Raw genomic sequence first — 27576 nt, 5'->3', positions numbered from 1 at the left:
AATAATAATAGTTATGATGGTAACATTAATTATAGCTATAATGATAGTATTTATGATAATGATTTTTATAGCAATAATAATGAAGATAGTGATAGTACGTAGTTATACCATATTTATTGTTGTTATGTTAATAGTGGTGTTAGAGAATTATTAAATGAATATAATAAAATAATAGTTATATTGATGATCCATGTTTAAAACTTAAAAGATATAAGAAAAAAACAATTAATAGGAAAAGACGCTTCTGATAAAGGGATTACTTGATCATTGATAATAGAAAAGAAAAAAAAAAGATAAAAGAAAATGTAACTAGAAGTTGTAATATGCCTGAATAAAATAAGAAAAACCGGAAGAAGATATTACAAAGTTAAAACTATTTTATTTGAAATTGAAAATTCAAGAAAAGTTTCTCTCTCTCTAGTTTATTTAATTTCTCTCAAGGAAATTCAACACGAACAAATATCTATCGGAGGAAATAGACTCAAACACCAATAGATCAAATTGTACACGGCAATATTGAAGAGTTGAAGCATTTGCAGTAATCATTTACTTAGGTGGGTATCTTGTGTAATAGGTCTGAGTGGCAGTAAGTGCCAATCCGAAAGATGCAGCAAGAACTGTAATAATGGTCCAGGGATTACTAAAATAAGTTCTCTTCCACTCATACACCCATCTTTTCACTGTGCTCTCACACTGCTCATTGATTTCCATTTTGATATCATTATAAGCAGCAGTATCATGTGTCATTGATATTCCCATATCATTGAAGAGATTTGCGACTTTCTGGTCGGCTCCGAAATAATTGATAATTATGCCATTAGACCGCAGCTCCTCCACATCTTTAGCATCGTCAATCAAAGAATCCATGAAGCATATGTATGAACTGACCCAAAGTTGATCAAGAGCAGCAGATGTTTCATAGGCCACCAAGTTTAAGAGCAGGGACTTGGTTGACTCCTCTATGATAATTGGAGGAACTTTCAGTGTTCCCCAGAAAATTGATGACTTGAATTTGACATCGGTGATAGCACCAGTCCATCTCGCCCGAAAAAGGATTCCCGCCTTTTTAAGATTCTTGGCAGAATAATACAAGCAATGACCCCGGCTTCCTTTCGCGGCCTTTTTATGGTTGCTTTTGGAATAGTGATACATGGATTTGTAATATAGAAGTTCAAGGAGATGGGCAGGCAGACGCTCATCATCTCTTGTCCCTGACTTCTCCTTTCTAGTTGGTGGTGGATGGGCAGGCTGAGGCTCATCATCTCTTGTCCCTGACTTCCCTCTAGGTGGTGGTGGTGACCAATCCAAAGACACACTCTGTCCTCTTAGCAAGTGTGTTGCCCATTGATAGCTCAAGCATTTATAAAATAAACAAACACAACAACAAGCGATTATAACAGATAAAGGAAATATGATTGGGATCATAACCAGCTCTAATGAAGTTAAGGCTATCCGGACCCATGTTGGAATTGGTTTACTGGACGAGCGGTTATGAAGAGAGATAAAATTATTGATGATTTCATTTGAATTACTTAGATTATCCCCATACCTCTGTCTCCTCAATGAATGCAAGACTGCAAAAGGAAGTTGGTTCTCCAATAATAACAAGTCCCGTTTCACGTGAAAAATTTGTTGATCTGACATCTTCAATACTTCATTTTCACCAATCAGATAGTGCATGAATTGGAGAATGAAACAGCCATCAATAAACATCATCTTGTTGAATTTCTCATCGTTTAAATTGTATGTTACGTCTTCTGGATAGGAATTTCTTGCGATGCTTAGCACTGCTTCCACCTTTCCGTATATTTGTTCATTGGGTTTATCTTTATCTTTGACGAACTGGCGAGCGTATGTCTCCTTGAGCTTCTCCATTTCCTCTAGTTTTTTCTTCCCATGGTGATAGGGACCAATGGAGACCACCGATGGATCGTAACAATCGCTGTTTTGTTGAATATCACGAAGCGTTGGTGGAACCTTTGGGAAATCTGGCCCTTTCCGTTGGTTGTCATCATGAGAGGTATCTTCCTCCGCAGCATTCATAATCTCTATCAGCCAATGAGGTTCAGAGGAAGCAGAACGGGCATCATTGTTAACAGTTTCGGACATTGCTGACAGTACTTTTCTACTTCATTAATTAGCGCACATGAACAATAGGATACGATTATATAATATTACAACAAACACTCTAGAAAAGCTATATATAGCTTGATTTTGAAGTAGCTGCAATTTTGGAACAAGTATTTTAGCTTTACTTAGAGGTGGAGCAAATTTTGTCGTCTGAAGCTGATCAATGGTCGTTTTGAAAGATAAACGCATATATTGTCGACCTCTAACATGCAAAAGTCAAAAACATAATTACAAAGCTGCCGTTGGTTTTACCTTTGGGAAACGTGTCTCCTCTTCTCTGCCGACTGTTGGGTAATTCCAGAAATCAAACACACACAAATTTACGTGGTTCGGCAACTTGCCTACTCCACGGAGCTACTGGTTTGTATTAATCAAGCTTTGAAACAATACAAACAAGAGAAGGAGAAAAACTCAACTCAACTCAACACTCTCAAGCTCTCTCTTCTCTTCTTTCTCTCTGTGTTTTCGCACACTTTCTCTTGCACTAATCTCAGCTCTTCATCTGTCTAATTATAGGCAGAGCTTGGGAAGAAGTCAAGGCCAACAATTACGGCAAAAATGGTTGCCACCTACCAACCATTGACTCTAACCATGCAGCCATGTTTGACATGGCTGCCAACAGCCATTTGTGTCCATACACAACAATCTCACACTTGGACACAAATGGCGCTATATCTATCTTTTAATCTTTGAGACCAACAGAAGCTTTACATAGCTTCAGTTTATCAAGAGTAACTCCTTTAGTTAATATGTCAGCTGGATTCTTGCTTCCACAGACCTTTTCTAGCTTGAGTTGCTCGTCGTCTAGCAATTGCCGGATGAAGTGATATTTGATTTGAATATGCTTAGTCCTGGAGTGAAATGCTGGATTCTTGGCAAGGAAGATTGCACTCTGACTGTCGCTATACAGAGTACCCGTTCCATTCATCTTGCCCAATTCTTTTAGGAAACTTTGTAGCCAAACTATCTCCTTTGCAGATTCTGAAACTGCAACATATTCTGCTTCTGTTGTTGAAAGAGCAACGATCTTTTGTAAGGTAGAACTCCAGGAAATAGCAGTACCTCCTAGAGTATATACATATCCTGTAGTGCTCTTTCTGTTATCGACATCTCCTACTAGATCAGCGTCTACAAAACCTTCAAGTTTCAAACCCCCAGCTGTGAAAGTAAGACAAGTCTCCAAGGAACCTTTTAAATATCTCATGATCCATTTTACCGCCTCCCAATGCTGTTTTCCTGGATTGCTCATATATCGGTTGACAACTCCCACTGCATGGGCAATGTCTGGTCTGGTATAGACCATAACATACATCAAAGAGCCGATAGCTGAGGCGTATGGAATCTTATCCATGTATTCATATTCTGGCTCAGTTTTTGGTGACTGGTCCTTGCTGAGCTTGAAATGATTTCCCAGAGGTGTACTTACTGGTTTAGCATTATCCATACTAAACCTACTGAGAACCTTCTTGACATACTCTGTTTGTGAAAGCTTTAGTATGCCTTTGTCTTTATCTCTGATGATTCTCATGCCAATTATTTGTTTAGCAGCTCCCAGATCCTTCATTTCAAATCCTGCAATCAACATATCATCCACATATAGTATTAGAATGATATAGGAGTTATCAAAATGTTTGACATAGCAACAATGATCAGCCTGACATCTTGTGTACCCCGAGCTGCACATGAAATTGTCAAACTTCTTGTACCACTATCTTGGAGCTTGCTTCAAACCATATAGACTTTTCTTCAGCTTGCAGACTTGGTTCTCCCTTCCTTGTATTGCAAACCCCTCTGGCTGTTGTTGCATGTAAATGTCTTCCTCCAAGTCTCCATGAAGAAATGCTGTTTTTACATCTAATTGTTCAAGATGTAAATTTTCTGCAGCTACTATCCCCAGAACAACTCTGATTGTTGTGAGCTTCACAACTGGAGAAAATATCTCAGAGTAGTCAATCCCTTTCTTTTGTTGAAACCCTTTTACAACAAGTCTTGCCTTGAACCGCTTGCTTCCGTCATGCTCAGTCTTTACTCTATAAACCCACTTGTTTTGCAAAGCCATCTTTCCTTCAGGTAGTGTGGTTAGCTCTCAAGTCTTGTTCTTCAACAGCGAATCCATCATATCCTTCATAGCTAACTCCCACTTGCTTGAGTTTCCATCTTGTAAGGATTCTTCATAAGTTAGCGGCTCACCACCATCTGTTAGCAAAATATAATTCAGTAGAAGCGTGAACCGTTGTGGGGGCTTTATAGTCCTTGAAGACCTGCGAACATAAACATTGGGTTCACTTGGCTCTGCATCTTCCTGTGTAGTAGTGGGTACAGATGTGCTTGAATCTTCTTGCAAAGGCTTTTGATTTTTGTTCTGCTCGATGTTGTTACCCAATTTTTGACCCACCTTTTTGATAAAATTTTCGAAAAATCCAAAAATAACGAAAAACAACGAAAATCCAAAAAAATATGTTTTTAATATATTTGCATCGTTTTTAGCATTTTCAACGTCGTCTAAAAAGAATTTAAGTTTTCAAAGGTTTTTGAACGCGTTCGACTTTTCACGCGTCATTTTTAAAATCATTGATTTTCCTCATTTAAGTCGACGTTGATATTGCTCGTTTTCAAAAAATACAAAAAAATAAGAAAAATCAAAATTTACAAAAAATAGAAAGTTGAGAGACCAATTTTGAGGCCCAAACATTATTTTGCCTATATATAGCAGCCTTCAACACAAATAAAGGGGGGGCAATTTTGATATTTAAGGGGAGAGACAACACAAAAACAAAACCCTAAATCTATCTCTTCTCCAAGCCGCCGTCTGGCCGACCCCCCACGTTTTTGGTTTTTCTCTTCAGCCGGTTCCACCATCTTCTTCACCTCCCAAGCCACCGCAGCTCTCCTTTTCCTTCCTGCTCCCAGCACCTTCCTTCTTCTTCTTGCTCTCTCGGCCAACCACCGTTCTTCCCTCTCTCGGCCGACTCAGCTCCAGCAGCCAGCAGACGACAGCAGCAAGACCCACAAGACAACCCCCACTCTCTTCCTCAGCCGCGGCCTCCCTCAGCTCTTTCCTCCTGAACCAGCGGCCAGCTCGCCGAACGCCGGCAGAAGCGCACCGCCAGTGGCCCACGGATCCAGCTCCACAAGGAAATGCCTCCCTTCTGCTCCACACCGAAGCCCTCAGGCACCGGCGGATCCGCCCGCGTCCACCGCGATCCGCCTCCACCAGTCCTGCCATCGGCAGAAGGAGCAGATGTAAATCAAAGAGAGACCCACGAACAACAACAGCAGCTCCTCCCCACAACAGCCGGCCACGACAGCTTCTCCTCCGATCTCCATGCCCGGCCACAGATCCACCATCAGCCAGCAGCGCCTCCCGAAGCAGAGGAGAAGGAGATGAAATCCATAGCAGCAGACCCGAACGGGACAGATCCGGGAGAAGAACCCGAGAGCAGATCTAAAAAACAACAAAGAAAAACAACTAAAATCAACTGCCTGTGTTGCGTTTTTGGTTGATTGTGCAGGTCACCATCGACAGAGAAGAGAAAAGGAGAAAGCAGGGCAGATCCGCCCATTTCCGGCACTGTCAGCGGCGGCGTGTGAAGCCACGCGCCGCCATTGTTCCAGAACTGTTCAGGCAGTTCCAGAAGTGTCCCTCTGCAATTTCTGGAGTTTAGGGACTATTTGGTAATTTTTAAATTATGTAATGTAATTTTTGTTTAGTGTTTAAATTTTTTATAATTTTGTAATGTGATGTACAAAAAGAAAAGAAAAGAAAAGAAAAGAAAGAGAAAATAATAATAGAAAAAGAGATGTGTGTGTGTTTGTGTATTTTTTCTTATGTATGTTATTGAATAAAAAAAAATGAATTTAATATTTTAATTTATATGCACAAATATCTAAAGGACAGATAAAATCATGTTGTATTTTCCATGAAAATATAGAACATGTATCTACATATATTTTGGGAACTAATAACTGATTTATCAAAGCCTTAGAATTGGGCTAAAATTTTATTTTTAAAAACACATCAAGTCCACGAAGCAGCTTACCTCAGGTAGGGTGCGTTAGGGGTGCTAATACCTTCCCTAACCACAACCAGTCCACGAAGCAGCTTACCTCAGGTAGGGTGCGTTAGGGGTGCTAATACCTTCCCTAACCACAACCAGTCCCTTTCCCGTGAATCTCTGACAAGACCAGTACATCAGGTTTCCTAGTAGCCCTCAATAAATTACTAGGTGGCGACTCCAACGAACCAATCAAAGCAAAACGCATAAAGAAAAATCGTCAGCCGATGCCACGCGGATTTAATGACGTGCGACACTCGGTAACATCAGGAAGCCCTTCTAATCTTATGAATTCAGATTCTTGTGGACTTGTATCTGAATCAGCCATATCTGTCTCTACACTTGATCTGTCTTTGTAGAAAACTTTCTCATTGAAGATCACGTTTCTGCTTCTGATAATCTTTCTGTTCTGATCATCCCAGAACCGAAACCCAAATTCTTCATCTCCATAGCCAATGAAGAAACATTTCTTGGATTTGGCATCTAACTTGTTGCGAGCATCAGAATCTATGTGAACATAAGAGACACACCCAAAGACCTTGAGATGAGAGAGTTGTACCTCTTTTCCTCTCCATACTTCCTCAGGCAATCTGAATTCCAAAGGAACTGATGGACCACGGTTGATTAAGTAAACTGCAGTGTGAACTGCATCAGCCCAAAATGTTTGAGGTAGCCCTGAATGCAACCTCATGCTTCTAGCTTGTTCGTTGATGGTCCGGTTCATCCGTTCAGCAATGCCATTCTGTTGTGGTGTGCCTGGAACGGTCTTTTCCATTCTTATACCATTGACAGCGCAATACTCTTTGAAGCCTCCATCAATGTATTCTCCTCCATTATCAGATCTTAAGCATTTCAGCTTCAAACCTGATTCAGTCTCAACCATAGCCTTCCATTTCTTGAATGTTTCAAACACATCAGATTTATTTTTCAGAAAGTAGACCCATACCTTCCTGCTGAAATCATCAATGAAAGTCACATAATATCGAGAACCTCCAAGAGATGCCATTGGAGAAGGTCCCCATAAATCTGTGTGTATCAGTCCTAGCCTTCTTGGTCTTAAGGTCTTGCCAACCTTTAAGAAACTGAGCTTCTTCTGTTTTTCAAGAATACAACTCTCACAAATGTCTAGATCAACATTTTTTAACTCTGGCAGCTTTCCCTTTGACTGAAGTATCTTCATCCCCTTTTGACTCATATGGCCGAGTCTACAGTGCCATAGATGTGCCTGATTTTCTGCAAAATAATATTTAAATTATTATTTTTCTCGAGTACTAAATATGAACTTTAACTTTATTAGAAAGTATAATTAATTAATGAACCAAAAGCATATCTAACCTTGATTTCCACATGCATAATTAAGCTACATACGATTCTTCTTTCCTAACTGCTACAACCAATTTGGAACTAGCCTTCTTGTTTACTATTGGTGTTAACGATATAGTCATGGTAAAGGATCACACCATTATGTAGGTTCAGAGCCTGTTGAACATCTCTATGAAAATAAAAATAAAAATCACACGGAGTTAAATATACATAGCGGAGAACATATATGGTTGTTGATCCTTTGTTGTGGAGATGGCCCTCAAGAGAAAGAACTGGTTTGCTAGCGATACCATGTCTGCTTATTGGTTGATATATCATGCCAGGGTTGTTATGTATATTATTGATGAAGATTATAGAATAATAATTACTAAGAAATCCCAAGTAATTGTACGCAGTTCAAAATGTAGATAAGTGCTAAGAATATATATATATATATGTTTCAAAATTTGCAGACAGCAATTATACTATTAACATGTGAAATGCCTTTAGCAGAGATAAAGATTTGGATTGTTCCATGCTCAAAGTGCAAGAAAATTAAAGAACATACATAGAGCAAACTTTTGTTTCCCCAGTCTTTAGTGTGAGAAAAGAATAGAAGTCGAGCCCTACCAGGCTGCAACATATGTTTTCATTCGTTTTCTTTTTGTGCTAAATAAGCTTGGACAGAATTTTTTTTTTTTTTAAAAAAAAAGCCTGGAAAGAAATTCCTTTTGTCGAGAGACTAGGATTGGATTTAAAGACTCGTTCCACCCTTTTCCTGTTCACATCTGTATTCTGTTAAAGGGTTTAAAATCTGGCCGCTTAATTAAAAGATTGACTTCGCTACATGCATATTATAGATCATTAGAAAATATATAATATAAAATCATATATAAATATTCTTTCTGTTCTCGATGAATGTCAGTACTCAATAAGGTCCAAGCTAGCATAACAACCATTAAGAAATCATAATTTCTAGTTTTTCACCCTCCATTGTTAGTAAATAAAACTCGCAAGAAGAGTATATTTTTTTTTATACTGTTTCGCTGTTCCACTGTAGCAGAAGCATACCGATATATATTATTTAGGACAATCATTTAATTTTTTTATAATAGTAGATTTTATTAAAAACATGGCTATTTAGACAATAATCATAAAAAAAATAAGAAAATTTACATTGAAATATATATAAAAAAACAAATAAAACAAATCAAAACATTGCAGAAAGTGTTCTATTAACTTGGAAGTTGGGCTTACTTTGTTCTCCAAAGCATGGTGATCATGTTTTTAACAAGTGAACAAAGTTAAAACTATCATAACCAATATAAAGTTAGCATTTTGGACGGACGGACGTTATATTATTAGTGCTTTCCTGCCATAATGGAATTATGGATTCTAAGCCTAAGAAAAGTTTTTGCAACTATTTAATTACGAAAGAGAACAAATTTATCGAGCGTTTCTATATATTATTCAATGAAGTTGTATTATGTAGAAACTAGTATATGTTAGTTTCAGGTAAAACACACATGTTATATATATCCTCGAAGTTCTTGAATCTTAATTAATTTGTCCTTCTACTGAAATTTTATCTAGTTGTTTTTGATGAACTAAAATTTGATTTAGTGAAATGACTTGCTTGGTCCCTTAATTTTCTTTTTATAGAAAATCCAGGAAAGCCAAGGAAAATTAGCAAAATAAGATCTTTTCATTCTAATTTCATAAAATTCATGTAGTGGATAAACCATCAAAGAGGTTCTCTTTGACACTATGCCTTCAGAATTTTCTATTAAAATTTAAGCTTGATTTATTAATCAAATAAAAAATTATAATATTTTTTAATCTATAGCACAACCCACTCTTAGTCTAGTCTTTTTTCACTTCTCTAAAAAAATATTTGCTTAATCCATCTCACAAATTATTCAAGGTAAATCACCATACCCTCTTACAAGGTATTTAGAAATATAATTATGATTGTTTTTTTAAATATTTTTTATTTAGAAAAATATTAAAATAATTTTTTTTTATTTTTTAAAAATTATTTTTAATATCAACGCATCAAAATGATATGAAAATATTAAAAAATATATTAATTTAAAAAAATATTAATTTTAAAAAATACTTTTAAAATATAAAAATAAACCGTTCTAGATAGATATATAAATAATTGAGAAATTATGGCGAGTCGGCTGCATGAAGAAATGTTAAAAGGCAATTCTTGTAGTTTTGGTGTTTGACAAAAGTCACATCAACTTTTCTATCTCAATTCGATTTGATTTTAGTTTTTTTCCTCTTAAATAAATATAATTTAATCTCAATCTTTTTATTTACAGTAATGATTAGTCAATAAAAAGTTGGATTTATGTTTTTGAAATGACATGTGATCAGTAATGAATAATGTGAAATGACATGTTTGAGTAGAGAGACTAATTTTCTTCTTCTTTGAAAAAATATAAATAAGACTGCAATTGTGCTAATGAGTTAAACATAGTATTGACAAGAGTATACGAAGAGGGGAAAGACTTCATCAGGAGTATCTAATGCTCCGAATTCTATTTCTTTGAATTAAAATGCACTAATTGGTATATCATATTAAATTTTATATAATTTTTATTTTTAAATTCATATCATTTTTTATTTTTCTAAATCATTTAAATCATATGACCTTTAATATGATTGACAATTAGGGCATATTGGAGATGTTTCATCATGACATTTACGCTAAATTTATTTTGCAATTTTGTTTTTCTAATTTGTTTTTGAAAAATGAGTTATTTTATTTATTTGAATTTATCAAAGAGAATACTTTTCTATAAATAAATTATTTTTCTTTAATAATTTTTTAATGTTGGAAGCAAGATAAAAAAATATATATAATATTTATGATGGTGTTGATAATATAACAAGTTACCCACAGTTCATTGAATTGCTTATGTGGAAATCAAACTTAGATGCTTTACATTTTTTGTACTCTCTCTACTTCTTTTAAAGTTCATGTTTTGTACTTGAGAAAACAGAACAAATTAATGAACAGAGACAACTAAAACTTAATTGAAGATCAAACAGACTTAATATAAGCGTTCGGATTGGTCTTACGACAGAAATATGAAATCATCATTCAGTAAATAGTATATATATTTGCAGATGAAATTTGCGTCAGTAAATAGTATATTTACTTATGCAGTTATGAAAATTAATACACAGGCACCATAAATGGATTGCATTTGCAATTCTGCTACATAGGACTTAACATGGCACATGTTATAATGCCAGAAATAAATGAGTTAAAGTGAAACTTTTTCTTGCTTGCAGTGGATGTTTAAGTAAATCTAATCTAATATATTTAATAATTTGGAGACTGATTTTTAATAACTAACAATAATTATATGTAAGTACTTAACCAAACAAAAACGCAAACAGGTCGAACAACAATATGGAGCATCGAAGACAGAAATGTATGAACTCTAAATAATTCATAACACACAGAAACGTTTTGCTTAAAACCTTATATGCTCATGATAGGATAATACATGAGAGGCGCAACACATAGCAACTGGCCAAATAATCCTCTCTGTTGATGAAAAAAAGAAAGAAAACACTCATTCACGAATATGGTATTTAAGGGTTAAGGGTAAAATTTGTGGCAGGCATTTTGCAGATACCGAGATCTGGGTTTGTGGGAACTATTACTACGTAGGCCTTTATGGCACTTACTATGAGGCCATATATAAATGAATACTTTAAAACGGAGGAATAAATAGGACCCTTATAATGAAGGATCCATCGCTTGAACCCGTTTCTATAATGCGATTCGATGGCACTTTTAACCTCGACGTAAGCATAGGGATTGGGCACTAAATAATCTGATATCTGATTGAACAGTTCTGCTACCTGTTTGTCGTTTCCAAGAGTACTGAAGAGTATGCCTTTTGTTCGCAGCTCATTCACATCTTCGGGGTTATCAATTAATGAATCCATGAAGCATACGTAAGAAGTGACCCAATCATGGGGTGCACCGAGAAATGCTTCATAGGCTACCAGGTTTAAGAGCAGGGGCTTGGTTGAGTCATCTATGCTTAGCGGAGGAATGTAGAGTCTTCCGGCGAGTACTGTTCTCCTGAACTCGACATCGGTGAAAAGACTAGTCTTGCTTGGTTTGAAATGGATCCCAACATTCCTAAGTTCTTTGGCAGGAAAGTACCGGCCAGACCAGGTCTTTCGAGAATCATCCCTGTACCAGCTTTTTCGTGTACTGGCATCGGGGACATCTTTGCTTCCAACAAATGTGAGATGAAAAAGTTCGAGAAGATGGGCTGCAGGCTTACGAGGGGCAGTCATCTCACTTTCCTGGCCTTTCGGATTTGTACTTGGCAATATTCTGCGAAAAAAATTTGAAATGGTTAGTAAAAGTTTTTTTGTCTTTTCCCTGCATGACTCTCTTTGAGTGGGCATTGAACGAATATGCTTGAAGAAAGCTTCAAACAATTCCATGTTCTCTCCTCCGAACCTCAACCTCGTTAATTCATTAAGAACCTCAAAAGGGAGTTGGTTCTCTAGTAAGAACAAATCCCTTGCAACCAAAACGACATCGTGACTAGACATTTTTAGTTTCTCAGGTTGCTTTAAGAGGCAGAAGAGGAATTGAAGAATGAAGCAACCATCAAAAAACATCATCTGGGCAAATTCCTCGTTCTTGAGCTGGCTTGATTCATTCTCTATATAGTATTTTCTTACTCTGCTGGCCACTTGCTCAACCCTACGGTACATTTCTTGGTACTTTTCTTTGTACCGTTCTTGATTGACGTCATTTACACAATCCTTGACAAACTGGCGGGCGAATGAAACCTTGAGCTTCTGCATTTCCTTGAGTTCATCTTTCCCATTGTGATAGGGACCGATGGAGACAAGAGATGGATCATAGCATTCCTCGTTCTGTTTAATTTGACGAATTGTCGACGGAACCTTTGGAAACTTTGGCACCGTTTGTCGGTTGGAAACATTGATCTCTTCACTTGTGGCAGCCATCATGCTGTCAAGCGATCCAGAGTGGATCTCTTCACTTGTGTCAGCCATCGTGCTGTTGTGCCACCCACAGTGGCTTTGCCCGGTGGAAGACATCGCTATGTCATGGCGTGAGATCACGATTTCCTGCAGATTTGCACTCATTATTTGTGCATGCAGACTATTAAAGGAGGAGATTTTAACTATTTTGTTTCATCAATAAAAGGATACGAGTCCATTATATATAGCACTTCAAAATATTGAAGTACCTTTTGGTTTGGAATATTTTAGCTTGCTTGGAAGTAGAGCTTAATATTGTTGGCTAAAGCTAAAGGAATAATTGGAATAATTTACTGGTGCTGTTGTTGCTCTAACTTTTGCTTTACAGGGAATATATGAAGTAATTGGAGATCCCTTTGGACCATCACATCTATTCGTCCACTGCTTATTTTGAGTTCCACGTGTACTTTATCCAAGCTAAAATGTGAAATGCTGCAAGGGAGAGATAAATATTACCGGCAAGCATGTTCCACGTGTACTTTATCCATGGATAAAATGTGGCATAGATCAGCGATATGTGCTCTTTCCTTTTTCTACTGGGCAACTATGACTGTCATATGTTTCAGTTTTAATAATGAAGTCATTACAGTTTATTTCCAAGTTTTCAAGAAATTGAATGTAACTGATCACTTGTCTTTTTTTAAAAAGGAAAATTCATAAATAAGGCATAGTCCTTTAATATTTGTTTAGATTTTTTAAAAAAATATTTGCAACATGATCTACCGGTTTATTTGTTTTGGATTTTGTGTTTAATTTCTGTCTTATACTATCTAAATCATTTTTTACCATATGCAACACATAGTTGATGAAAAAAAAGGTAGCTTAATTAGATCAAAATTACATTAATTACTTAATTGGCCAAGGACCCGCCTATTGGGATTTAAATTGATGCGGGATATTTGATTTATTGCATCTTAATTGGTATTGATATAAAATTGTTCAAAATTATACTGAACTATGGATCAAACAAAATTTTATTTCTGAACTTTTTTTATTTATTTGAGTACCATGAACTAGTTTTTAGTAAAAAATAGGCCCATCTGTCCAGGTTTTCGTTCCTCTGTTAACAAATTTTTTTGTTAAATCATGTATTTTCACTACAAGTGTTGTGTTTCTAGAAATTAAAAAAAAAATCTGTTTTTTATATATTAAAAAAAAGTTCGAGATACTCAAATAAAAAAATAAAAAGTTAAAGAGCTAAGTTGAATTTGACTCAAAGTTCATGATATTGTAATTTAGCCAAAGTTTATTCTTTTAAATAGTTCAAATCTTACAAATGACCTGAAGCAACAGTAATTATAGCCAATGCAATTATTGAGAGACAATCACAAAAATATTTAGGGGTATTGGGTGACATTTGTATCTGGCAATCTGCAGACACCATGTATGGGTTGCGTTGGTAATACTGCTACATCGGCCATAATGGCACTAATTATAATGCCAAAAAGAAACGAGTACTTGAAAATTACACCATAAACAGGACCCTTAATTATAGCGAAGGATCCATCGTTTCAACTTGTTTCTGCAATGCGATTCAACTCCTCTTCCAACCTGAATATCAGTATAGAGATTAATTAGGCACTGAATAATTGGCTATCTCGTTGAACAGTTCTGCAACTTGTTGATCGCTTCCGAGAGTATTGAGGAGTATATATGCGTTGTGACCGCATCTCCCTCACATCGTCATGGTGATCAATGAGTGAATCTATGAAGCAAATGTAAGAAGATACCCACAGTTCATTGAATTGCTTGTCATCAAAATCTTCTGTTGAACCTTCAGCATAGTATTGTGTTGCTTCATTGGACACCTCTGCCACTTTGTCATACAAATCTTAACCAATTCTCCACTCTGTTGAACAAACTGGCGGGCCATCATGAGCTTGATATTTTTCATTTCTTTCATCTCTGCCTTTCCATGACAAACATGACGAATGGAGAGCATCAAGGGATCGTAGCTATCCTTGTTCGCCTCAATCACACTAATCATCCGCGGAACCTTTGGAATCTCCGGTCCTGGAATTGGCTGTTTCTAGTCTCTTTCCCCTCATCCTTCCTTATGGATTTGAAGATCTCCTCATTGCTACGTGGGAAAATTGAACCAGCAATCTCATCAGTTGAAATTTCTAGTTATTAGAGTACAGACTAGTACGCTAATTGTATGATTTGGTCTGTATTCCTGTTGCATATCGACAAATCAATACGGATCTATTTATACAAGTACCATTCAAGTAGCTTGTAGCAAGAAACAAGGATCTTAGCTTACTTGAACAGTGAGCTTTGGTGCTTTAATTGAATTATTTTAATTTCCCTTGTGGATAAAATATGTGATCTTTAGACCTTCAGACAAGGCAATAATAAAATTGTGCTGTAAAATATTTAAAGTTTAAGGTTATGTCTTGATATCAACGTTCTTGCATGACTGAACATTGGATTAAGAAATTGTCATAGTTCAACACCGTGTTGGACAGGAATGAACATGTGAAATGCATGGGAAAGTTAACGGAAGGTAAGTTCTATACCCAAAGTGCAAGCAAAGTTTAAATAGCATACATTAATATTTAATGTTCTGATCTACAGCCTTAGAAAGAAAATGGTGTGCCAGCCAGAATTTTCTTTCCTTCCTTTGTTTTCCTTTTAAATTAATGAATAAGCTTGGGATGGAAAATTCTTTTGTTGATATTTAGAAATTTCTTTTTATCCTTTTTCAGAATCAACAAAGGCAAGACAATTAAATTGGGAAATTTTAGGGCAAACATCACAGCTACCCTCAAATTATCAATTTTATATCCACTATTTTTCGTATAAATTTTACCCTTATTTTGAGTTCTCAATTATGACTTATGTTAGAATTACTTAACAAAAACCGTTAAATTTTCTACAAAATGATGTCGTTTTACGTATATAAAAAATAATGTGGATAGAAATGTAGATGAAATGTCTTAAAATGAATGGAGGTCCTTAATTGAAAATATGTGAAAGTTTGAAGGTAAAATTGATATCAAAATTGTTTGATGGTAAAATTGTGTTTGTCTATATAGTTGGAGGGCATTTTTGAAGTTTGTTCAAAATTTTAAATGTTTGACGATTGCTGGTAGTACTTGGTGGGTTTAGTGAATAATCCGAGATGAATTCTACCCGTATCAGGAATGATAGACATCAAGGAGGAATACTGATTAAGAAAAAATTGAAAAGAAACTAAAAGCTCAATTTTTGAATCGAAACTAAATTAAGGGTAAATTAGAAGAGAGATTGTGAATTCTCCAATTTCTTTGACATTGTTTTGTGAATTCAGATTTGTATTTATTTAGAAAACAAAATAGAAATTACATGGCAGACGTTAAAAAAAAAAAAAAAACAGAAGCAGAAATAGCAGCAGCTACAGATAGCCAGGTAGAAAACTATGAAGATTTCTTCCAGGCCTCTCTCACATCTTTTATTCCTAGCCTCACTTTCCCAAGACAATTATAGTGCAGGAATATGAAAGGTATAGAAGTACTACATATCAAGCACGCTGCAGTTAAGGGTATAGGGTACTGTTATTGCCTGGCAATCTGCAGACAGGGGCGGAAGCAAGGGGGGCAAGCAGGGCCCGGCCCCCCCTGCAAAATATATATATATATATATATATATATATATATATATAGGGTAATTAGGTAATTAAATAATAATGAAGTGTTATATTTTTTTTATTTTAAAAAGGTGGTGTGATTTTATTTTTGATTTTCTTTGAATTTACTCTTGACCTACATGGAAAAGAAAAAAATATAAATGCATTACTTTGTGAAATAAAAAACAGAGCCATCAATTTATCCTAATATAAATTCTGCCGCCGATCAAAAACATAAATAAAAACATAAATCGCGAGCAAAATTTTTCTACAAAAAGATTGAAGCAGAGCTACTAATTAATTTATCTTTCATCAAACAAAACAAGGTAACTTAAATTTAAAATATATTTTTGTTTTTTTTTGAGATGTTTGTTAATAATTTGATGAGGTTTTTTTTATATAATTCTACCATTTTTGCTTCTTTTTTTTCTCAGGTCTACTAGTTCTACCAAATTTTTTTTTGGATTCTTGTTATAGTGATTTTTTTCTAATCAATTAGATATATTTTATTGGTTTGTTTTGATTATGCTTGGATTTTTTTTATGTTTTGTTTTTAGCAAAGCCACCAAAATTATCAATTTTTTCTTATGATATATGTTTTGATTTTAGATTGAACCATGAACAAAATAAGAAGAATTGATTCTTTTTTTGAAAAAAAAATATATTGATAACTCAGTACAGCCTACTGAACGAGTTTTTTCAGCGATGAAGATTGTTAAAATAAGACTTCACAATCGGATGAAGGATGATTTTCTTGCAAATTATTTAATTGTCTATATAGAAAAAGAAATTGCTGAAAGATTCACAATTAATATGATAATGATGATTTCTATTCTATGAAAGAACGACGAGCATAATTAAAATAAATATGTAAGAATCATTCTTTATTATTTTTTGCTTTATTTCAAAGTTTATCAAACATAAATAATGTTTCGTTTTAGCTAATGTTTCTTATATACTTTGTATGTTTATATTTGATAGATATAAAGACCAACAACATTAAAGTGATGGATATATTATGAAGATGAAATTAACTTCATTGCTTTAACTCAATTTAGTATTGCTCCAAACTTTTTACCTTATACAAAGGTCATTATATGTTTGTAGTAAGTTATTTGAATAAAACTAAATTATATAGATTTTGTTTCACAACTCATGTATAATAAATTAAAACAAATATTATATCTTATTATATTAATTTTGACCCCCCAAATAAATAATCCTAGCTCCGCCCCTGTCTGCAGACACCATATAAGGGTTCCGCTGGAAACACTTTCACGTACTTCAGGGCACTTACTATGAGGCCAAAAATAAAAGAATACTTAAAAATCACAGTATAAATCGGACCCTTGTAATGAAGGATCCATCGCTTGAAGGTGTCCCTACAATGTGATTCGATGTCCTTTTTAACTTTGTTGAAAACACGAGGATTGGGCACTAAATAATTGGCTACCTCATTGAAGAGTTTCGCGACTTCTTCTTCACTTCCGAGGGTAACGATGAGTACACCCTGTGAGCGCAACACCCTCACATCTTCAGGCTGATCAATTAGTGAATCCATGAAGCATATGTAAGAAGTGACCCAAAGTTTTTTATTGTCACCGAGGCATGCTTCGTAGGCCACCAAGTTTAAAAGTATGGACTTGGTCGAGTCGTCTATGGTTAGTGGAGGAATTTGGAGTCTCCCAGCTAGCCATGTTGGTTTGAACTGGACATCAGTGAGCTGACTGGTTTTGCTAGGATTGAAATGGATTCCCACCCTTCTAAGCTCCGTCGCAGGATGATAACGATACAAGGTTGTCTTTGAACTATCAACTGGGGCGTCCTTGTCAACAAAATGCATATGAAAGAGTTCAAGGAGATGGCTGGCAACATAGTACTCTTCCATTGCTAGGCCTTTTGGAGTAGTTAAGTTCAATGCTCCTCGCATAATAATTTTGCGGAAGAACTTTGATATTCTCTTCCTGCACGAGTCTCGTTGACGGGGCATTGCTCGAATGTGCTTGATGAAACCTTTGATCAATTTCATCCCTCCTTCATCTTCGAATCTCAACTTCATCAATGACCTGAGGACTAGAAAAGGGAGTTGGTTCTCTAGTAAGAGCATGTCTCGTGTAACCATAGCTGAAACGTGACTAGACATCTTCAGATTTTCATGGTCACAAAGTAGACAGTACATGAATTGGATAACAAAGCAACCATCAAGAAACATCATCATGGTGAATTCGGTCATGCCAACGAGTTTAAATGATTCATCCTCAACATAGCATCTTCTCCATCTCTTTGAGCCCATCATGCTTCCCGTGGTAGTAAGGACCTATGGAGACCACCATGGGTTCGTAACATTTCTTGTTCGATTCAATCCCACTAAATATCTGTGGAACCCTTGGAATTCTAGGCCCTTGCTGCTGGCTCATGGTCTCTGTCCGCTCAACGCTCAATATGGATCCCAACCAATTATTATTTTCTGGGACTAAAATGTGTGTTTCTTCCATTAGAAGTACAGATATTTACTGAACAAAGGATATTGTGAACAAAAGAATTATTCTGCACTTCCAATGCATATCACGAACAGGTCACTATGGACTATTAAATACCAAGTTAGGAACTAGAATCTTACCTTACTTGGAAGTTGAGCTTTGATGCTTTAACTGTTGTGCTCTTGTCTAAAACGTGTTCCTCAACTGTAGACAGCTACAGCAATAAAATTCGCAGTGTAACATCAAACTTAACGGTTTATAAGTTTCTCGACATCAAATTAAAGTGGTAGGTTGCATGATAGCACTGTGAATAAACCAGAAGAAATTGTCATTAGATAGTGATTACTTTGTCAAAATACTACATACTGCTTGCAAAGAAGCAAAATATATCTGCTTAATTTCTTACTTTGTTGTCTCATTTATGATGGCTGGTTACCATTTTCCAGTGCACAAATCATTAAAAAAATCCCAAGTAATTGTACGCAGTCCAAAACGCAGATAAGTGTTAAAGAATATATGTTTCAAGATTTGCAGGTAGTAATACTAATAACATGAGAAATGCGTGTAGGGGAGATAAAGATTGGATTGTTCCATGCTCAAAGTGAAGAAAATTAAAGAGCATATATAGAACAAACTTTTGTTTCTCCAGTCTTTAGTGATGAAATTGTCACTAAAGACTGGAGATAAAGATTGGATTGTTCCATGCTCAAAGTGCAAGAAAATTAAAGAGCATATATAGAACAAACTTTTGTTTCTCCAGTCTTTAATTAGTGATGATAAAAGAATAGAAGTCGAGCCCTACCAGGCTGCGCAACCTGTGTTTTCATTTGTTTGTTTTTTTGTGCTTAATAAGCTTAATTTGACAGAATTTCTTTTTTAAAGAAAAAAGCTTGGAAATAAATTCTTTGTCGAGAGACTGGGGTAGAATTTAAGGACAAGAGCTTAAAACATTGACTTTGCTATACGTATTACAGATTATTAAAGAATAATATAAAATTATTTGTAGAGATTGTTTCTGTTCTGAATGAATGCCAGTACTCAAAAAGGTCCAAGCTGCATAACAACCATTAAGAAATCAAGAGTTATTTCTACTTCATACTTTAGCATAAGCATTCAGCAAACAGCACAATCGCAAATAAACAAAGTTTTATAGTATGCGACTCTAAGCAAGAACCTTGGGTAACTCATAGTGGTGTATTTTGTTACCATACCTTTTCTTTAATATATGGGTAGAGCGGGTAGCTAGTTTGTATTAAAGTGTATGTTTTACGTACTATTTATATAAATACTGCTGCTCTATGAGATGGAATTAATAAAGGAAGAAATTGCAAAAACTTTTTCTCTTTCACCTATCTGTTTTGGCTGAAGGATTTAAAATCTGGCCCGATGGATTTTACATAAGGTTATCGAATTATTGGTAAAATATAATTTTTCGAATTGTTTTATATATGCATGTAGTTTTGAGCACTAAACAATTTTAAAGTATGTATGCATCTTAAATTGGTTGAAGTGGACCGGCAGAATTACAGGAGTTATATTTTAGTTTTTCTCTCTTATTTGTGTTTTCGAAGTTAATTTTGAGCAGATCAAACAATTTTTTTTTCTGTTTTATTTCTACACATTATTTTTAGATTAGTCGTGATGGAGGCAATTGTTATGAATTTTAATATGATTAAGGAATGGATACATGATTGAATATTTATTTGTTTTTTTTTTAAAAAAAAAAACCCTCTTAATGTCAATTGAGATGTCAAAGAATGTCAATTCATCAACTACAGTGTGTGTCACGGGGTCATTTTTTTCATCCCAAAAATTTGAGAGCACAATAGTCAATGGACTCTGCTCATGGTGGTAACCGACTCCTTATTTTCTTATATTTTCAATCAAGGCGCTTTTTACTTTTCTCCGACAAATTTTGATTAAAAAAAGACAAAAATTTAACTAAATTCTGACCAATCTTATTTAGCACAGAAATAAAAGTGGGCTTTCTCTTTATTGCACTCTTTATATAACAAAGCATGCTTGCCTATTTTTATCTCTCACATGCATTTCTCGTTCTAGCATGGAAAACTAAAATCAGGATAAGCTCTTGTCACTTTTTCCTCACTCTTTGTCTATACAATTGCTAACTTCTTATCCTCCACCCTTTCTATATATATTTCTATATATATTAGGTGAAGTTTTAGAATAATTTTATATTACTAAGTCTTAGAAATGATTTTATATTATTCTATAATATATCTCTTCAAATAATTTTTTTTACTTGAAAACTTATATAGATTCATTATTATTTTATATTTAATTTTTCTAATTTAATTATAAAAAGATAGAATTCAAACTTATAACTATTTGGCTATTGAGATTATCGATTAATATCATATTAAAGAATTATTTAAAAAAAATTATTTTATGTTATTTTTAACATTATTTCATAGTTTAGGTCCGATCAATTTCATGCAGAATTCAAGTATATATGCTAATAGCAAATGTATGATGGATCTTTAAGTTTTAGGAGTGTCTGTTATTTAAATTATTATTTTTCTCAAGTACTAAATATGATCTTTAATTAGAAAGTATAATTAAAGAACCATAAGCATCTAACCTTGATTTCCACACGCATTACTAAGCTACAAACGATTCTTCTTTCCTAACTGCTACAACCAATTCGGAACTAGCCTTCTTGTTTACTATTGCTGTTAACGATATAGTTATGGTAAAGGATCACACCATTATGTAGTTCAGAACCTGTTGAACATCTCTATGAAAAATTAAAAAAATAAAATCACACGGAGTTAAATATAATGGAGAAATTGTTTTATTGATGGAGAAATTGGTCTGATCCTTGGTTGTGAAGATGTCCCTCAAGAGAAAGAACTGGCCTTGCAGATATGAAAAGTTTAGCTAATATATTTATGTACTAGATGAACATGTTCAAGATTAAAAAGAGATTTGTATGTTAAAAACAATTACAACTTTTGATCCAATAATTATCAAAATTAAAATTAAAGTGTAGATAAGTGTTAAGAATGTACATATGTTTCAAAATATGCAGACAGCAATTATACTAATAACATGTGAAATGCCTTTAGTAGAGATAAAGATTTGGATTGTTCCATGCTCAAAGTGCAAGAAAATTAAAGAACATATAAGGAACAAACTTTTGTTTCTCCAGTCTTTAGTGTGAGAAAAAGAATAGAAGTCGAGCCCTAAATCATTTAAAAATTCATATTATTTTTTATTTTTCTAAATCATTTAAATCATATGACCTTTAATATGATTGACAAATATTAGGGCATATTGAAGATGTTTCATCAAGACATTTACGTTAAATTTATTTTGCAATTTTGTGTTTCTAATTATTTTTTTTCAAAAATGAGTTACTTTCTTTATTTGAATTTATCAAAGAGAATATTTTTCTATAAATAAATAATTTTTATTTAATAATTTTTTAATGTTGGAAGCAAGATAAAAAAAAATATGATATTTATGTTGGTATTGATAATAATAATAGTTATGATGGTAACATTAATTATAGCTATAATGATAGTATTTATGATAATGATTTTTATAGCAATAATAATGAAGATAGTGATAGTACGTAGTTATACCATATTTATTGTTGTTATGTTAATAGTGGTGTTAGAGAATTATTAAATGAATATAATAAAATAATAGTTATATTGATGATCCATGTTTAAAACTTAAAAGATATAAGAAAAAAACAATTAATAGGAAAAGACGCTTCTGATAAAGGGATTACTTGATCATTGATAATAGAAAAAAAAAAAAAGATAAAAGAAAATGTAACTAGAAGTTGTAATATGCCTGAATAAAATAAGAAAAACCGGAAGAAGATATTACAAAGTTAAAACTATTTTATTTGAAATTGAAAATTCAAGAAAAGTTTCTCTCTCTCTAGTTTATTTAATTTCTCTCAAGGAAATTCAACACGAACAAATATCTATCGGAGGAAATAGACTCAAACACCAATAGATCAAATTGTACACGGCAATATTGAAGAGTTGAAGCATTTGCAGTAATCATTTACTTAGGTGGGTATCTTGTGTAATAGGTCTGAGTGGCAGTAAGTGCCAATCCGAAAGATGCAGCAAGAACTGTAATAATGGTCCAGGGATTACTAAAATAAGTTCTCTTCCACTCATACACCCATCTTTTCACTGTGCTCTCACACTGCTCATTGATTTCCATTTTGATATCATTATAAGCAGCAGTATCATGTGTCATTGATATTCCCATATCATTGAAGAGATTTGCGACTTTCTGGTCGGCTCCGAAATAATTGATAATTATGCCATTAGACCGCAGCTCCTCCACATCTTTAGCATCGTCAATCAAAGAATCCATGAAGCATATGTATGAACTGACCCAAAGTTGATCAAGAGCAGCAGATGTTTCATAGGCCACCAAGTTTAAGAGCAGGGACTTGGTTGACTCCTCTATGATAATTGGAGGAACTTTCAGTGTTCCCCAGAAAATTGATGACTTGAATTTGACATCGGTGATAGCACCAGTCCATCTCGCCCGAAAAAGGATTCCCGCCTTTTTAAGATTCTTGGCAGAATAATACAAGCAATGACCCCGGCTTCCTTTCGCGGCCTTTTTATGGTTGCTTTTGGAATAGTGATACATGGATTTGTAATATAGAAGTTCAAGGAGATGGGCAGGCAGACGCTCATCATCTCTTGTCCCTGACTTCTCCTTTCTAGTTGGTGGTGGATGGGCAGGCTGAGGCTCATCATCTCTTGTCCCTGACTTCCCTCTAGGTGGTGGTGGTGACCAATCCAAAGACACACTCTGTCCTCTTAGCAAGTGTGTTGCCCATTGATAGCTCAAGCATTTATAAAATAAACAAACACAACAACAAGCGATTATAACAGATAAAGGAAATATGATTGGGATCATAACCAGCTCTAATGAAGTTAAGGCTATCCGGACCCATGTTGGAATTGGTTTACTGGACGAGCGGTTATGAAGAGAGATAAAATTATTGATGATTTCATTTGAATTACTTAGATTATCCCCATACCTCTGTCTCCTCAATGAATGCAAGACTGCAAAAGGAAGTTGGTTCTCCAATAATAACAAGTCCCGTTTCACGTGAAAAATTTGTTGATCTGACATCTTCAATACTTCATTTTCACCAATCAGATAGTGCATGAATTGGAGAATGAAACAGCCATCAATAAACATCATCTTGTTGAATTTCTCATCGTTTAAATTGTATGTTACGTCTTCTGGATAGGAATTTCTTGCGATGCTTAGCACTGCTTCCACCTTTCCGTATATTTGTTCATTGGGTTTATCTTTATCTTTGACGAACTGGCGAGCGTATGTCTCCTTGAGCTTCTCCATTTCCTCTAGTTTTTTCTTCCCATGGTGATAGGGACCAATGGAGACCACCGATGGATCGTAACAATCGCTGTTTTGTTGAATATCACGAAGCGTTGGTGGAACCTTTGGGAAATCTGGCCCTTTCCGTTGGTTGTCATCATGAGAGGTATCTTCCTCCGCAGCATTCATAATCTCTATCAGCCAATGAGGTTCAGAGGAAGCAGAACGGGCATCATTGTTAACAGTTTCGGACATTGCTGACAGTACTTTTCTACTTCATTAATTAGCGCACATGAACAATAGGATACGATTATATAATATTACAACAAACACTCTAGAAAAGCTATATATAGCTTGATTTTGAAGTAGCTGCAATTTTGGAACAAGTATTTTAGCTTTACTTAGAGGTGGAGCAAATTTTGTCGTCTGAAGCTGATCAATGGTCGTTTTGAAAGATAAACGCATATATTGTCGACCTCTAACATGCAAAAGTCAAAAACATAATTACAAAGCTGCCGTTGGTTTTACCTTTGGGAAACGTGTCTCCTCTTCTCTGCCGACTGTTGGGTAATTCCAGAAATCAAACACACACAAATTTACGTGGTTCGGCAACTTGCCTACTCCACGGAGCTACTGGTTTGTATTAATCAAGCTTTGAAACAATACAAACAAGAGAAGGAGAAAAACTCAACTCAACTCAACACTCTCAAGCTCTCTCTTCTCTTCTTTCTCTCTGTGTTTTCGCACACTTTCTCTTGCACTAATCTCAGCTCTTCATCTGTCTAATTATAGGCAGAGCTTGGGAAGAAGTCAAGGCCAACAATTACGGCAAAAATGGTTGCCACCTACCAACCATTGACTCTAACCATGCAGCCATGTTTGACATGGCTGCCAACAGCCATTTGTGTCCATACACAACAATCTCACACTTGGACACAAATGGCGCTATATCTATCTTTTAATCTTTGAGACCAACAGAAGCTTTACATAGCTTCAGTTTATCAAGAGTAACTCCTTTAGTTAATATGTCAGCTGGATTCTTGCTTCCACAGACCTTTTCTAGCTTGAGTTGCTCGTCGTCTAGCAATTGCCGGATGAAGTGATATTTGATTTGAATATGCTTAGTCCTGGAGTGAAATGCTGGATTCTTGGCAAGGAAGATTGCACTCTGACTGTCGCTATACAGAGTACCCGTTCCATTCATCTTGCCCAATTCTTTTAGGAAACTTTGTAGCCAAACTATCTCCTTTGCAGATTCTGAAACTGCAACATATTCTGCTTCTGTTGTTGAAAGAGCAACGATCTTTTGTAAGGTAGAACTCCAGGAAATAGCAGTACCTCCTAGAGTATATACATATCCTGTAGTGCTCTTTCTGTTATCGACATCTCCTACTAGATCAGCGTCTACAAAACCTTCAAGTTTCAAACCCCCAGCTGTGAAAGTAAGACAAGTCTCCAAGGAACCTTTTAAATATCTCATGATCCATTTTACCGCCTCCCAATGCTGTTTTCCTGGATTGCTCATATATCGGTTGACAACTCCCACTGCATGGGCAATGTCTGGTCTGGTATAGACCATAACATACATCAAAGAGCCGATAGCTGAGGCGTATGGAATCTTATCCATGTATTCATATTCTGGCTCAGTTTTTGGTGACTGGTCCTTGCTGAGCTTGAAATGATTTCCCAGAGGTGTACTTACTGGTTTAGCATTATCCATACTAAACCTACTGAGAACCTTCTTGACATACTCTGTTTGTGAAAGCTTTAGTATGCCTTTGTCTTTATCTCTGATGATTCTCATGCCAATTATTTGTTTAGCAGCTCCCAGATCCTTCATTTCAAATCCTGCAATCAACATATCATCCACATATAGTATTAGAATGATATAGGAGTTATCAAAATGTTTGACATAGCAACAATGATCAGCCTGACATCTTGTGTACCCCGAGCTGCACATGAAATTGTCAAACTTCTTGTACCACTATCTTGGAGCTTGCTTCAAACCATATAGACTTTTCTTCAGCTTGCAGACTTGGTTCTCCCTTCCTTGTATTGCAAACCCCTCTGGCTGTTGTTGCATGTAAATGTCTTCCTCCAAGTCTCCATGAAGAAATGCTGTTTTTACATCTAATTGTTCAAGATGTAAATTTTCTGCAGCTACTATCCCCAGAACAACTCTGATTGTTGTGAGCTTCACAACTGGAGAAAATATCTCAGAGTAGTCAATCCCTTTCTTTTGTTGAAACCCTTTTACAACAAGTCTTGCCTTGAACCGCTTGCTTCCGTCATGCTCAGTCTTTACTCTATAAACCCACTTGTTTTGCAAAGCCATCTTTCCTTCAGGTAGTGTGGTTAGCTCTCAAGTCTTGTTCTTCAACAGCGAATCCATCATATCCTTCATAGCTAACTCCCACTTGCTTGAGTTTCCATCTTGTAAGGATTCTTCATAAGTTAGCGGCTCACCACCATCTGTTAGCAAAATATAATTCAGTAGAAGCGTGAACCGTTGTGGGGGCTTTATAGTCCTTGAAGACCTGCGAACATAAACATTGGGTTCACTTGGCTCTGCATCTTCCTGTGTAGTAGTGGGTACAGATGTGCTTGAATCTTCTTGCAAAGGCTTTTGATTTTTGTTCTGCTCGATGTTGTTACCCAATTTTTGACCCACCTTTTTGATAAAATTTTCGAAAAATCCAAAAATAACGAAAAACAACGAAAATCCAAAAAAATATGTTTTTAATATATTTGCATCGTTTTTAGCATTTTCAACGTCGTCTAAAAAGAATTTAAGTTTTCAAAGGTTTTTGAACGCGTTCGACTTTTCACGCGTCATTTTTAAAATCATTGATTTTCCTCATTTAAGTCGATGTTGATATTGCTCGTTTTCAAAAAATACAAAAAAATAAGAAAAATCAAAATTTACAAAAAATAGAAAGTTGAGAGACCAATTTTGAGGCCCAAACATTATTTTGCCTATATATAGCAGCCTTCAACACAAATAAAGGGGGGGCAATTTTGATATTTAAGGGGAGAGACAACACAAAAACAAAACCCTAAATCTATCTCTTCTCCAAGCCGCCGTCTGGCCGACCCCCCACGTTTTTGGTTTTCCTCTTCAGCCGGTTCCACCATCTTCTTCACCTCCCAAGCCACCGCAGCTCTCCTTTTCCTTCCTGCTCCCAGCACCTTCCTTCTTCTTCTTGCTCTCTCGGCCAACCACCGTTCTTCCCTCTCTCGGCCGACTCAGCTCCAGCAGCCAGCAGACGACAGCAGCAAGACCCACAAGACAACCCCCACTCTCTTCCTCAGCCGCGGCCTCCCTCAGCTCTTTCCTCCTGAACCAGCGGCCAGCTCGCCGAACGCCGGCAGAATCGCACCGCCAGTGGCCCACGGATCCAGCTCCACAAGGAAATGCCTCCCTTCTGCTCCACACCGAAGCCCTCAGGCACCGGCGGATCCGCCCGCGTCCACCGCGATCCGCCTCCACCAGTCCTGCCATCGGCAGAAGGAGCAGATGTAAATCAAAGAGAGACCCACGAACAACAACAGCAGCTCCTCCCCACAACAGCCGGCCACGACAGCTTCTCCT

The 27576-nt window shown here is 35.7% G+C and overlaps 1 protein-coding gene and 1 long non-coding RNA gene across 2 annotated transcripts in view; both read right to left on the bottom strand.

Moving 5' to 3' along the window:
* Window positions 1-27576, bottom strand: part of LOC18108887 (UPF0481 protein At3g47200) — a 43647-nt gene that overhangs the window by 8801 nt on the left and 7270 nt on the right. The gene's annotated exons all lie outside the window — the stretch shown is intronic.
* Window positions 6101-6367, bottom strand: LOC127904412 (uncharacterized). Its single transcript, XR_008057576.1, has 2 exons — window positions 6269-6367; window positions 6101-6201 (listed from the first exon to the last, which is right to left on the bottom strand). It is a non-coding gene; the product is annotated as an uncharacterized LOC127904412 (long non-coding RNA).

This window comes from Populus trichocarpa, chromosome 16 (assembly GCF_000002775.5).
Source record: "Populus trichocarpa isolate Nisqually-1 chromosome 16, P.trichocarpa_v4.1, whole genome shotgun sequence".
Classification (NCBI taxonomy): domain Eukaryota; kingdom Viridiplantae; phylum Streptophyta; class Magnoliopsida; order Malpighiales; family Salicaceae; genus Populus; species Populus trichocarpa.
Note: the sequence above shows the minus strand (reverse complement) of the source record. Positions and strands in the feature narration are given on the sequence as shown.